Source organism: Cynocephalus volans, chromosome 8, assembly GCF_027409185.1.
Source record: "Cynocephalus volans isolate mCynVol1 chromosome 8, mCynVol1.pri, whole genome shotgun sequence".
Lineage (NCBI taxonomy): Eukaryota > Metazoa > Chordata > Mammalia > Dermoptera > Cynocephalidae > Cynocephalus > Cynocephalus volans.
Genome location: NC_084467.1, coordinates 21,713,665 through 21,728,589, shown reverse-complemented (window position 1 = coordinate 21,728,589; position 14,925 = coordinate 21,713,665). Strand labels below are relative to the sequence as shown.

The 14,925-nt window shown below is 56.2% G+C and overlaps 1 protein-coding gene across 3 annotated transcripts in view; it reads left to right on the top strand.

The window, feature by feature from the left end:
• Positions 1–6,508: 6,508 nt before the first annotated feature.
• Positions 6,509–14,925, top strand: part of AHDC1 (AT-hook DNA binding motif containing 1) — a 64,224-nt gene continuing 55,807 nt past the window's right edge. The window contains exons 1-2 of one of the 3 annotated variants that reach the window (XM_063106236.1): positions 6,509–6,526; positions 7,189–7,286. The gene's annotated coding sequence lies outside the window, so the exon portion shown is untranslated. Of the gene's footprint in view, positions 6,527–6,761; positions 6,959–7,188; positions 7,287–14,925 lie in introns of those variants that run through there. The other 2 variants (XM_063106235.1, XM_063106234.1) reach the window with 2 other exon arrangements.

Genomic DNA, 14,925 nt, shown 5'->3' with positions numbered 1-14,925 from the left:
TAAGAGCACAGCTCTGGAGCTGTAGTGCCTGGTGTGGACCCTGCCTCCACCACTCATAGGCTGCATGATTTTGTGCAACTTATTAATCTCTCCAAGCCTCAATTTCCTCATCTGTGGAATAGCAATAAAATGTTCAATACATGTTAGCTCTCTTTTGTTGCTCCATTTACAAATTGTTTACTCTGTGCCAGGTACCCTGCTAAATGCATGCTGCCGTTTAATCCTTGCAGAACCCTATGAAGAGAAGGCTCTTGGATCTTCATTTTGCTAATAACAAAAACAGAAGCACAGTGAAGTAAATCAGCTTTTCCAAGGTTTACAGGACATAAGTGGCAAAGCAGAGGTTTAAACCAAGTCTTCTGACTCCAAAATCAGTGCTCTTCGTTTCTATAGCCTTTACCTGAGACCAGGATATTCTAGGCTGCCCTGTGGGGCTCTGTCTGGTACCTGGCTGCCCATTTAATTTCAGGGAAGGCTCAGCAGGGCAGCGAACCATCTGGAGTTCACCAGGCCCCTCACTGCTCCTCAGCAGAGACCAGAGCCTCCTGGGCCTGGAATCCCTATGTGCCTACTTGTCTCTCCTTCTGGAGCAGCTGAATGAATTCTTCCTTGCACCTCCTTTTCTGTACAGCCTTCTGTTCCCTTCAGATAGAGCACAATGCAATTGATTAGGCTTCTGCTTTCTCAATTTCAATCACATCCTCGCCCTGCCTCCCTGAGATTACAGGCGGGTCACCTTGATTGCGGTTTGCACCGTTCAGAAAACTCTTCAGTCGTTTACAAAACCATCTCTCGCCTCATTCACTCTCCCACCTGGCTCTTCTCCGTGATGCGTGGATTTTACTGGCTTAAGACTCAGAGGGCAATTTTATTTCCAAGTTCATGGTGGAGGAGGAGGATGCCTAATTGACTAATGCTGGGTGTTTCACATGCATCGTCTAATTTGATCCTCACTAGAAGGCAGAGCAGAAATCTGATTATCTCCATTTTACAAGAGGAAACAAAGACTCTGAGCAGCTACAACACTTGCCCAAGGTCATACAGCAGGATGGTAGGGCCAGGATTTGAGCTCAAATCTCATGCATCCGCTGCATCACATTCCTTTATTTGAAGGCCCAGCCTGGGAAAGTATAATACTGACCCAGAGTCAGGTCCAGGAAGGCACGGTGCAGATAGGGTTCCGGGGTAGCCCCATACATGCTGAGGATTGTATTTGTAAAAGAACTAACTCATTTATTAATTTTGCAGACATTTACTGATGCCTCCTATATGCTAGTCCTGTCCAGAAAGCAGAACAGTAAACAATTACACTTAGGGGCAAGGTCAGTCTGAGAACCAAGGGAGATTTCTTGGAGTATGTGAAAGAAAAGTCTGCTTGATGAAGCAGCCAGAGGGTGAGGACATCTCTGGCTGAGGGAATAGTATGTGCAAAGGCCCAGAGGTATGGTAGAGGAAGGTCCATTCAGGCAAGTGCAAATAAATATGCATTTAATTATTTAAATTAAATCATTTAGACTTAAAATTAAAGGGTTGAGAGAGTTGAGTGTCAATAAGGCATGGAAGAAGGTTGGAAGGTCAGAGGCAAGAAGTAAGAGGAAGGGAAAAACCAAGGGTTAAGGCCCCATTTGTGAGGAAGAGCCAGAAAGAAAAAATGTGGGGGAGCTGGGACCCACTGGGGTAATCTATCCTGGATCCCACTGCTCCAGGACTGAGCTGGTTGGATCCTCTATCCACTCCAATAGTTATCTCCCAGATAGAGTATTTATTGAAGCCTCCTTTCCACACCCCCCAACCTATTTCACACACACAGACACACACACAGACACACACACAGACACACACACACACACACACACACACACACACACACACACAGAGACACACACACACACACACACACACACACACGCAGCCTGGATGGTCTTGCAGAAATGTCCATACTCCCTCTAGTGGTCACTCTGGATACTGCATCCAAAACTGCAGAAAACTTTCCCCTGGGATGGTCCCTTCAAAAACTTCCCATTGCAGGACGGGAGATACAGCACAGTTCTTGCTGTCAGTTTAACGGTAATGGGGGTTAGGGGGACAGACACAGGCAGAAAATGACAATACAGGGTGTGTGGAAGAACAGGTGGGATCCTAACTCAATTGGGTGCAGGAAGTCTAGAAGGCTTCTCAGAGGAGGTGTTGCTTCACCAGAGACAAAAAGAGTTTGCTTGGTAAAGAAGGGAAAGAGGGGCTGGCTCGTGGCTCACTTGGGAGAGTGCGGTGCTGATGGTACCAAGGCCACGGGTTCGGATCCCTATAAAGGGATGGCCGGTTAGCTCACTTGGGAGAGCGTGGTGCTGACAACACCAAGTCAAAGGTTAAGATCTCCTTACCGGTCATCTTAAAAAAAAAAAAAATGAATGAAGGGCATTCCAGACTGGACAGTGCATTCAGAGGCAGGAGATGGGACTGTGGAAGCAATTATAATTAGGTAGCTATGACTGGAGTGTAAAATTTGAGGGGGTTTAGCGACTAAAGATAAAGATGGCAAGGTAGCATGGGTCTTCTCTGCCATGCACTCGGGCTGGGATTCTAAGCCTTGGACAATGGGAAGCCACCAAAGTGTTTTGAGCAAGAGAAACAAGGTCAGATCCATTTTTCAGAAGGAGACCTCTGGTGACCAATGTGGAGGAAGGATAAGAGGGGAAGCAGGGAGTAGAGGGATACTCCTCTTGGACACAGAGAAACACACTAGGCCACTCATATAAGGACACATATCTCTGACCAAGCCTGTGAACCAGACATATCGATACAAGTGATGACACCTACAGACATGTCAGTGGGATCCCAGGCTGAGCACCCAGAGACAAACATGTAGTGATATACACTCAGACACATAGCTCAGGGCCACAAGCAGAAAGCTAATTGAGGACACACATTTACCCCCAGACCCAGACAGACAGCGAGAAGCACACACACCCTGATGGACGCAGGAATTCTCTCTCTCTCTCTCTCTCTTACACACACACACACACACACACACACACACACACACACACACACACACACACACACAGTGTGGCTGTCAAGTGCCCTACCGTGCCCCCCTCTGTCTTCCCCAGGTCCTTTACCACCTCCGGCAGGAACAAAGCTGACCTTTGCCCTCTGGCCTCTGGCCTCTCCTCCCACAACCCCTGCCCCAGAGGGAGGAGCTGTTTGAAGTCTGGGCTGCAGCTGGGGTTTCCTGTTGCCTGGAGGAATGTGGGAGGGCTTGCATGGGGGAGGGGAGAGGGGTTGGCCCAGGAGGAGGGCTAATAGAGCCTGGGGGTCTTAGTCCCCACTGTACCACAATGAGGGGGGCTTCCTGCTTCCATGATCTCTTAGGCCCCCGCTCTGAGCTGTTCCCATCCAGAGGAGGGGAAAACCAGGGCCATAATGGATCCAGTCCAATGTGCCTCTTGTTCCTGGATCTGCATCTCAGCTTAGGATAAGTCTGAAACCTCTCTAGGCCTCAGTCTCCCCTTCTTTGGCCTGAGCTGAACAACTCTGTAGCAATTTGCACCTCCCTTGAGGCAGCCCCAAGTGGAGCCAGTCCCAGAACTGCTGCTGTATTCAGGGAAGTCAGCACCGGTCCCTACCCAAGGCTCACTTCATTCTACCCTTTCCATGAGCCTCAGGGGCCTGGCTCTAGGCTGCTGTGACCTCTCTGTTACTGTCATTATTATCATTATGACTCAATAATCTCTCACCATGCCCTTGCCAGTTTTCAAAGTGCTCTCACATTCATGTGCTCAGTTATCTTCTCAACAGCTCTGCCTCTGTTTTACACATAGGGAAACTGAGACTCAGGTTAAGGACACACAACAGGATCAGGACCAGGTCTGTCTGGTTCCTATTTTCCACATGTCCTCCAAAACCTTAGGCCCCAAAACTTTATCTCTAGAATCTCACCTATATTTCCTAGTGTCTAGCTATATAACTTTCCACTTACACTGAAATAGAAGTGGTTAGAGGGACCTGAGCCCAGAAAGGGATGAGGCAGGATTCTAGAACCTGGGTCTCTTCCCTCAAGTTTCTGTTTTCCTAGAGTTTACAGCCACCCTGCTAGCCTACAGCTGCCGAAGCAGACATGGAGATTAGACACTAGGTGGCAGCAGCAGCCCATAGGAAGATTCAGCCCGAGTTTGGGGAGACCCCTACTCAACACAGTTTGGAGAGGCTCCGTGAGAAAGACCAGCCCCCAAATGACAGAGAGTCTTCACTGCTTGGTTTCCTGTGATGATCAATACCTTGGGGGCTAATAGCACCCACCTTGCAGTGGGGGGTCGGTGGGGGGGTCACGTGCAGCTGAAGCAGCCTGGGGTGTGGAGGGCATGCTTGGAACACCCTACCTCTATTCCCCTCTCACTCAGTACCATGGGCCCTACTAAACTTGCCCTCTGCACCTACCTCATCACTTAACCTCCCCCTCCCATGCTATTCCCAAACTCCCCTTCATCCCAGCCTATCTGGGGCTCCCTACCCCTCCCAAACCATCCTGTGTTACTATAGCCAACTCCCTCCCAAAACTTGATTCAGACTGAGTAGGGTCTTCATGACCTGGGGCAGAGCCTATTGGGTAAGGGTGTGGCTGAGATCAAAGAAAGGGGAACCTGGGCCTCTCCTACCCTCTGCAGTGCCAAAGTCTGTCCCATGGGGGGCCAGCTAGGGCAAGATGCCAAAGCCTCATGTATTCGTGGTAACTTCAGACTGCAAAGGGCCTCTAACGACTTTAACCACTGCTTTTATTAATATCTGAACTTAGAATATTTCCTATTCAATGAATACATCTTTGAACCCAAGGCCTATCTTGTCTGCAAGGAGAAGCTGCTCCCAGATAGGGGCCTTTTCAGCTGGCCATGCCAGCCCATGTTGCCAAATCAGTAGGTGTAACTGATTAGAACCCCAGACCTCTCCTATTACTGCTAACTCCCCCGCGAAGTGCCAATAGAGAGTGCCCCCCAGATCCCCTATTTTGTCCTCTGTGGGTTCTAGACTGTCCTAGAGGAGGAGATTGGGAGAAGTGGAGGTGTGGGGAAGATAGTGACAGGGAGCTGCAGTTGGCAAAACGTCACCACCTGCTTTTGTCACACGCTGGCTATCACCCTGTAGGGCCAAAGGAGGAGTCAGAAACAGGAGGGCCAAGGACAAAGGCACTGCCGGAGGAACTTCAGACTTGGGGCAAGATGGATAAAGCCAGCAGACATGGGAAAAGGAAATGTCAGACACACAGATGAGGTGGTGTACTGGCGCAGGACCAGTCAGGGCTGGTGTTGGTAGACACTGAGGACAGGACAGGGACCATACATTATTCATCTCATTGTCCCCTCCAAGCCCTGCATACCTTAGTTAACATTTGTCGAATTGAAGTGCCAAGGGAGGACACAGACAGGGAAAGAAGGTCGGTCACAGAGACAAGGGAGTCACAACTCTCTGCCATAGCCCAGGAATAAGCATGTGGGCTTTCGAGTTGGCCAGATCCTGGTTCAAATCCGGCTGGGTTCTGCCACTTCCTAACTGGGGGACTTAGTGACCCCATCTCTAAAATGGAAATGATAATAGCACATACAATTTTACCAGGTTTTAGCAGAACTCAAGGGCCTTGCGTGCCAGTAAATGGCAGCTGATGCAGTTCTCCTTCCCGAGCTGTCCAGCCACCTCCTGGTGGTAATGAGGCCCTTGGCAGAGCACATTCCCATCTGTGGGATAAGCCAGGCAGGGGGCCCAGAGCCAGGGGCTGCAGAACAGATGTGACCTGAAGAGGAGGTAGGTGAAAGTGCTGAGCCCAGCCCCGGCCGCAGCAGGAGCTCAGAACTGTTGAATCTGAATCCTGCTTCCTGACACAACGCAAATGCTCAGTCGATTCGGGAAAGAGGGGGTGGGGGACTATCTGTGGGTTATCCGAGACTTTTGCGCCTTCGCCGCCCTTGAACACCTAGAAAAACCAGTCGCTGGAGCTCGAAGTCTGAGAGGAGGGGTCACTGAGAGAAGAGGGGGCGCTAGCGAGGGCTTTTGAGGTTTCCCGGAGCAGCCCTCCTGCCACAAGCCGTTGCGCTCTACTCAGTAGGAAACCTTTGAGAGAGGAAGAACATCCCCAAACTGAGAAAGCCGGTCTTCTCCTCTCTCCTCTTCCCCTCCCCTTTCATTGCACGCCCCAGAAAGTCGCAGTCCCTTTGGCAATTCCACTTCCACTCCATTCTCAGACCCCGCCCCTTCGCTCCCACCCGCAACCTCCGCTCGAGGCAGAGCCCCTGCAGTGGACTGGGGGCGTGGGGATCATTCCTAAGCCTTGGGGAGGCTCGGCGCCCCTTGGGAAATGAGAAGGGCCCCCGCCAGGGGGACGCCGGGCAAGGGGTCCGCGCGAGATCCCGGCCGCGCCGTCGGAGCTGCCCGCGCGGCCCCGCCCGCCCCGCGCGCAGAGCGGCCGGGGCGGGGACTACAAGTCCCGGCGTGCCGCGCGCGCACTCCCCCCTGGGGTTCCGGATGGTGAGCGGCGAAGGTAAGGCGAGCTCGCAGAGGCAGCGGCGGCGGCGGCGGAGACGGAGAGAGGCAGGCAGGCAGGGCGAGGGCGAGAGACGGAGGGAGGGAGCGAGCGAGGCAGACCAGACAGACAGACAGGCGGGCGGGCGGGCAGAGCGAGCCACCCGCCAGGCTGCGCTCAGCCCCGCTCGCAGCGGAGAGAGCAGAAGGCAGGAGGAGGGAGGGGAGGAGGGGGAGGGAGGGAGAGAGGGAATCCAGCTACCACCACCCAAAGCCAGCGTCTGCTTTCTGTCCTCATTTCCTTTTCCCACCCAGCTTGGAGAGCAGAGAAAGGCAGAGAGAGCGAGAAATAGAGACAGTCAGACAGACAGACAGACAGCCGGAGAGAGCGGGGGGGAGGAGGGCGGAGGAGGAGGAGCAGGAGGACTACGCGGGGTGCGTTCCCTCCCAGGTTCGCGATTGGGGGTGGGGGCGGGGGTGTCCAGGGCTGTGAGAGTGTGTGCGCGGCTGGGGGGACGTGGGGGGCGCAGTGAGAGCGAAGGAGTGATCGAGGTGGGGGGCGCCGCGGGAGCGGGGGGCCGTGTCCAGCGGAGTTAGCGGCGGAGAATGTGAGCCCAGGCGCGAGCCATGCTGTCAGCGACGGCGGGCGGCTCAGGGCTCCTCCACGACTCCTCTCCCCAGCAGCCGGGCGCCCGCATCGCTGCCGCCGCCGGAAGACAGACGCCCCCCAAAGCCCCTCGCCTGGCTCGGACCCACGGAGCCGGCAGCCCAGCACTCCGGTAAGTGGCGCCTCCTGCCCAGCCCTAGACCCCCGCTGGGGACCGGCCGGCCGGGCTCTTTTGTGCAGCGCACCAGGGGGGGCCCCGAGCCCCCCGGTCCGGTCCGCCGGACCCCGTGGCTGCGGTGCCCGCGGTGCGATCGGTCTTTGTTTCCACCGGGGCCCGCGGCTCGGCTGGGCTCTGCTCGAAGCCTGGCAGGCAGCGCCGGGAAGGGGGAGGGGGAGGGGGACGGGGAGGGGTGGCAGGGAGGGGGGGTTCTCGGGTTTCCTGGCCGCCCCGCGGCTCCCCCGGCTCGGGGGCGAGGTGCGCGCCCAGCGCTGCCGCGCGCCCCCTCCTCCTTCCCCCTCCCTCCGCCTTTGGATTTAAAACTGCAATTTGCTCTCCGGCTTGCCGAGAATGGGGGTGGGGGGGGAATGAAGGGGGGACCGTGGGAGCGGAGAACAAGGTTGGATTTTAGGATCAGCGCTGGGAAAAGGGGAGACTGCGGAGGGAGGAGCCCCTCCCCTCTAACCCCCAAATCCCGAGGTTCCGCCGGCGCTCTGGGAGTTGAGGGGCGGAGACCTAATAACCCGGAGGGGGTGTGGGGCTGAGAAGGGATTTGGGGGCGGCCAGGGCCGGAGGGGTTGGGCCGCGTGCCCGGTTACCTGGCGAACAAAGTCGGCTCACTTTTGCATAAATAAATAAATAATCGCCTATCAATGCGTTTCCTCTGGGGCTCTGATTGAATCGGCCCCCTCTTCCCCAGGGGGTGGGGTGCTGAGTGACAGCTGTCAGCCCCCTAGGCCGGGAGCTCGGGGTGCACTGCTGAATCTCGTTGCTTTCTGGCTGAGGGCGCCTTCCCCTGCTAGGTCTGGGACCCCGGGCAGAGCCACAGGGGCAGGGGGCTGGCTCTGAGTCTAGGAAATAACCTTGTTTCCTGTTCTACAGGAAAAGGGACAGCAACCCAGAGTTTGGGGGCTGGGGATGAGGACTGATGGGACCTGGGGGGGTTCCCCAGCAGGCCGACCCCCCCCCCCAGCCTCCTGCCAGGCGAAGGGGCCAGCTGAGGGAGGAAGGATGTGGGCCTTGCTGGCCGGAGGCGGGAGCTGGGGCTGTCCCTGAGGCGGGCAGCGGGCACAGAGCAGGAGGAGGGAGAGAGAAGCGGGGGCGGGAATTCTCTACCGCAGACCCTGGGGGCCAGGGCCAGATGTGGAGAGGTGGGGAGTCTCCCCTCCCTCCCAGCTTGGGGGCCCTGAGGCTGGGCTGGGAGGGGCCCAGGCTGGTGCCCTCGGTTCTGCACCAGTGCCTGACTGGCAGGGCCAGCTGAATTTGGGCCCAGGCGTCACCCTGGGAGGCAGGGCTGGGCTGCACCAGCCTGGTCCCTGAGCACAAGGAGGGACCCTTGGGGGGCCTGTGCCTGTCTGGCTGGGCAGGCGTTTCCCGCCGGACCAGTTGGTGTCAGGCGGGACTTGGCCCCAGCTCCCTGGGCAGAGCTCAGGGTGTGAGGACAAGCTTTGCCTCCGGGTCAGGGTGGCCACATTTTGTCCGCTGCTGCTGTCGCTGCTGGCAGGGCGGGGGCATGTGCCCGGGCCTGGCCAGAGTCCTGCCAGGGGCATTTGGGGTGTTTCTATTGTTGGCTTGTTCCTGTTCCGTGTGGCTGTGTGAACTGGGGCTGTAAGTGAAAGATTACCAGTCTGTCCATCCTCCACCTCCCCTCCCCAGCTTGGGGAGGGGAGGCAGGCTGAGTTGTGGTAGTGAACTGTGGGGGGACCCCCCAGGTGGCATGTGCATGCTGTTTGCCATCTCCCTCCTTTGAACAGATGTATATTTATTTTTATAGTAATGGAAAATCAAACTGGATAGTAAGTTGAATTCATTTTTTTCTCCTGCTGTGTCAATAGTTGGAGTAACCCCCAGAGACTGGTGAACTTCTGGCCCCCGAGCTCCCACCCTTCAGAGGTTGAAAAAGACCATTGAGGGCATGAGCTTTGGGGGACCTGTGGGCACCAGTCCAAACCAGTAGTTTTTGTCTCTCTCTCTTCATCTGGCATCGGGATAGGTGTCCAGGTGGGCAGGCATTGCCCCCTCCCTGGGCATATACTCCCATACCCCAGGGCGTAGTCTAGCCTCTCTAGTCTGGTCAGTGCCTAAGTTGTGCCCAACCCCACAGGGACATTCCCTTGGTGGGCTCTCTCCCCCGCCTGGGCTCTCAGCCCACGTGCAGATATTTATTTTCTGTAGTAAAATCCATTTTTAATGCCGTTACTTTTGAAATAATATAGAGAGAAACAAATGTGATGTGTTTAAGTTGCCCTCTGTGAGTTTTTAATGTGATCTATGGCTGAGGTAGTGATGGAAGGAGCTGTTGGGCTTGGAGAAATTTGGTGTCATAAAGAAAAAGAGCTTGCTGTTTATTATGGTTGCTGGGCTGGGGGGTCTGGAACAGGGTCGTTGGGGCAGGGAGCCCCCAACACCCCCAGGTGCTGTGTACAGGCAGCTCAGCTTCTCAGTTTTCCTGCGTGAGGGTTCCAGGATTATTTTGCATTGCTCCCTGGCCCTTAATGGAGCCTTTGGTGAAGGGGCTTGGGAGCTGGGGGGCTTTGTTCCCCCCACTCCACGTGCTTAGATCTTGGCAGGGAGGCTTCTGGAATCCCCTGCTGAGTTAAGTGGAGGTGTACTGTGGGGAGGTTGGACTTGGATTCTAAAGGAGATTAAGGGATGGGGTCTCCACCTGATTGTTGTGACTGTGTTGGAGGCTTAAAGGGGCAGACTGTCCCTGACAGAAGACACTGGGGGGGGTGGGGGGGGACTGCTCTGGACTGGTGGAGCCCAGAGCCCCAAGGGACGTTGCTTATTCTTGAATCAGCCTGAAGCACTGACTTTGAACCACTCCCTCCTCTAAGCCTCTGTTCCTCATTGGACAGGGGCTTCCTTCAGGCAAACCTGATCTCCCTCATTTTCCCCTTCCTCCCTTGCCCACCCCAGGTCACCTTTTTTTTGTGGGGGGGGGGTTGTGGAATACAGAGCTTTATGTCTCATGCCAGCCACCCAAGACAAGGGGCTGCCACGCCTGCTTACCAGATGCCCAGGCCCTTCTGGTCTGGTTGGGTGAGGTCAAGCAGGCTCACTATTATGGGATGGAGCCCAGTTCTGTCTCTGGGTCCCCAGTTCTGTCTCTTGGGACAGAGTGGGGAGGGGGAAGCCAGAATGGGGTGGAACTGGAGACTGCAGGAGGGAGCAAGGGTAACAGTGTTGCTAGTGCCAGCAGATGGGCCCCCCCAGGGAGGGGGGGTGGGGAGGAGAGAGACCCAGACAGCCGCTTGCCTGGTGAAGAGAGGGAAGGATGGAGACTGAAGCCAGTGATGAGACAGTGAGAGGGAAAACAGGCAAGAATAGCCAGGATCACAGCCTCTGGTGGTGGGGTCCAGGGGACCAAGAAGGCCTAGGCATATACCATTCCCCACCCCGAAGCCAGAAATGAGGTGGCACTGAGGTCCTCTCGCCCAAGATCAAATGCAGTGGTTGTTTTTGGAGGACAGGTGGGGGGAGTGGGAGAGAGAAAGAATCCCACAGAACCAGGGAGAATGGGGGCACAGGGGGATCCCAGGGGTCTTGCTACTGCTTATGACCCCAGAGCATTTTCTCCCCTCTGCCTTCCCCAAATGTCTGGGACCAGTGCTGAGCTCTTCTTGGGACCTGCGGGTGGGGCCTGAGGCAGGTACAGCACCCCACAGGTTGTCAGGTGCTCTGTGCCAGGAAACATCCAGGTTATAAAAGGGCGGGACATTAGAGTCCCAGAGACACCAGGAGCATCATCCAGTTTGACGCCCTCCCCTCCTACTTTGACAGTAGGAAACCATGTCTAGAGTGGGAAGCCACTTGCCCAGGATCACAGATACTCTTGGCAGGGCCAGGCTGGGACCTAGGCTTTTTGCACCCCACCTCACCATAGTTAGAGAACTGGTACAGCTGTGGGGGGGGCCTCCTGGGTGCAGAGGGGGGCTGGATCCTGGAGAGAGGAGCAGGGAAGAGCACCCTTGTGGCCAGAGCCCACCCCAGGGGAGGGGGAGGCGCCGCTGCTGCCGGGAGAGAGAGGGAGGGAGGGGAGAGAGGAGGGGAAACAGTGAGTCAGGCTTCCAAGAGCCGAGGATGAGAGAGCCAGAGCTGGGAGGGAGAGGGCAGGGAGGGCTGCTCAGAAGTGGGGAGCGGGAGGGGGCCCAGCCAGGGGCAAGGGGAGCTCCAGAGGGAGGGAGCCAGCCCAGCCCTGGCCCAGCCTTTGGGAGGCAGAGGGTGCAGCCAATATGGACTTTGCCCGTGGTAGGTCAGGAAGGATCCAGATTCTGCCCCTGCAGCATCTCTTTCTTTCCTCATTCCTCATTTATGATTCCACCCCAGGGTCTCAGGAGGGACAACCATGTCTTCCTGTTCCTTTCTCTTGGGCCTCAGTTTCCCCATCCATTGTGGGATTTGGACTGTGAGCTATTGGAGAGGGAGTGAGAGGGAACAGAGCAGACTGGGATGATGTGGAGAGATGTGGTCTTTAGTTGCTGGCTTTATGCTGGGGGCACTGTTGGAACCTGCCCCCAGTGCAGGGTAGGGAGCAGGTGTCTGGGCGTAGGGCTCCCGGTTGAATCCTCTGAGTTCATGCAGCAGCAGTGAGTACTGGTATGGGGAGTGGGCAGTGAGCACTGGGATGCTGTGTGTGTGTGAGGTGCTGGTCTGGCCATGGTAGGTGAACTACCTGGGGCTTCTCAGGATGGGCAGTGCCTAGAAAGGGCCAGGGTCCCACATGTCCAGAACCAACCTCCACTGTTGGGGGTGAGATACTGGTGTCATCTGCCCCCCATGTCCCTATGGGAAGCTGGGAGGTGGGAGTGGCCTCGGTGGAGCTGGCAAGAACTCCCTGTACAGCCCCTCATGCCTGGAGCTGGGACCGGAGCAGAGCGGGAGGGATCCCCAGGGACTGCCTGGAAGGGAGGAGGGAAGGAGTCCTCCCTCCTGCCGTGCAGCTGACAGGAAGCCCTGGCTCCCAGCTCCTCCTTCCCCTAAGGTTTGGCCTCCCCACTACCCCTCTCCCCGTTCCCAGAGTCTCTTCCATTGGCTTAGGGATGGGGAAGGTGTGTGCTGAGGACCCCTCTTCTGCAGGGCCTGGCTTTGAGGGGAATGGTGAGGTGAGGGTATATGAGGCTTCTGCCTCCCTCCTCCACTTGCACAAACTCAGCTGCAGTGAGGCTCTGCTTTCTCTCCTCTTTCTGCTCTGGGGTCCTTGGCTTGGGAGCCCAGGGGAGGGGCCACTTCTGCAGCTGGCTGGCCCCGAACTCCCAGTTCAGCCCAGCTGCTACTGAAGCTTCCAGAAGCTGCAGCTCTGCACCCCCTCCCCACCCCCTGAGCCAGGAGAAGCCTTTGCTGACCTGGGAGATGGTGCCTTGGGGAGCGAGTGGGCACCCTTAAAAGGACTAACACAGACAGCCAGACAGATGGGTGGTGGAACAGATGGACAGGGACGCCCACGCACAGACAGACGGAGAGAGACAGACAGATGGACTGGGACAGGGAGAGACGGACAGACAGAGGTGCTGGCAGAGAGAGGAAGAGTCAGAAAAATGGAAGCGCTGGAGGGAGAGAAACAGACAAGAGACAGATGAGGAGAGAGATGAGGAGAGGCTGAGAGACAGCAAGAGATCAAGAAAGGGAAAAACGGGGTGGGGGGGAGACTGACGAGGCTGGAAACCACAAGCAGGGATCTGATGAGAATCTGGAAGGTGTTTTCTCCCTCTTCCCTCCCCAAACCCCCAGGCCAGCCAAGTCTCCATTCCTTCCACCCCCGGCTCAGTTTCCAGCTGCTAAAGAGGTCAGGGGGGGGAGAGAGAGAGAGAGAGAGAGAGAGAGAGAGAGAGAGAGAGAGAGAGAGAGAGAGAGAGAGCGCGAGAGAGCTCTCAGAGCCCCTTCTCTGCTCTTCTTTTTGTGGGGGAGGGAGATGCTGAGAGGACTCTCCTAGCCCTGACCCCTGCACGAAGTTGCACACATCTCTTGTCTGAGAAAAGATCCCCTCACACCCACCACTCACTGGGGGGTCTCCTTATATAAACAAGCCCCTCATACTCACACCTGTCTACACAGGCCCTGCCTCTCTCTGTCTCACACACACACACCACACACGTACATTTTGTGACACGTGTATCTCCATCCTCACACTCACTCTGCATCTCACAAACATAACTGGTGAACATGAACCTATGTTTCCTTACCCATGCAGGCGGTGACGCACAGGCCCTGTTGTAAAGTGGCAGTCACACCAGAGCAGAGAGAGGGCCCCACTACTGGGACCCCGTTGGCAGGGGGGGGAGGCAGGAGGCCCTCTCAGCCAGTGGGATCCCTTCTGGGGCGGTGCAGGGTCTGACCTGGACCCAGAGAAGTGGCCTGGTGAATTAGGTAGTGGAAAAGAGCTATCTTAAAGTTGGGGTATGTGTGTGTGTGTATACAAATGTGCACGCGTGTGCAGGAATAAGGGATGACGAATGTCTATCATGGTGTGAGAGAGAGACAGCATTCGTGAGATGGGGTATGGGTGTGACAGGGAACTCCTCTCCTAGGTGTGCGGGGTGTGTGGGGGTGTGTGTGATAGCTACTTGCCAGGTGTGTATGTGCAGATGCACATTTATGCAATAGGTGTGTGTAAGATGGATGCGTGTGAATGCACAGGGTTTTGCAGAGGGGTGTGTGTGTGACCGAGTATACAGATGGGAAGGTTGGGGGCACGGGGGTTATCTGCGTGTGTGCGGGTGCAGTGGTGTGCATGCATGTGCAAAGGTGTATGAGTGGAGGGAGTGTGTCTGTATGAGAGTGTAGCTGCAGGTGTGAAGCTGGGAGCTTGTTGCTTGAGTCAGAGGGGTGTTTTCCAAGGTGGGGTGCTACCCCAACAGGGACCATCCAGCACAAACACATGGGAAGGGGCTCCAGGGCTCACAGTTGGGCACTGACCCACACAGATGCACAAGGACAGACATACCCGCCCTTGTCCTCCCTCTTCTTCTCTCCTGGCGTCAGTGGTTTTCAAAGGAGCCTCCATGAGGACTGTGTGCTGTGCAGTTCTCCCCGCTCCCCAGCCTGTGCCTCTTCAAACACAGTGATGCCCTCCAGGCAGCTTTGTGGAGGCTCCTGCCTGGACCATCTGAAGGCAGATGGGTGGGCTGGGATCCGCTGCTGCCCCCCAGGGAGCGAGGAGGCGGCTCTGCTTCTTGGGCCTGGACACAGGCTGAGACAGATGGACTGCCTGTCTCGACACTCCCCCCGCCGTCCCCCATACAGGCACCCCACAGCAGAGGGGTTCTAGTGGCGGCAGCCCATAGTCGAGGCCCTGAGCAAAGGACAGGACTATGCCCTTCATCTCCCCAGAGAAGTACCCACTCTCATGCTGCAGCTCCATCACCTCTCTGGGCACAGGAACCTAACTACAGCCCTGAACACCTCCTAAACTACCCCACATACACACAGCTCCAACACCTCTAAGTACAACTGCTCCACCTACAAACACACAACCACTCTACATGCAAACACTTCCCCGACACCCAACTGCCTCACATGCACACACAGCCCCAACATCCCCCCAAACACACAACCACCACATGTCTACCCACATGGCTGCAACACTTCCCAAATA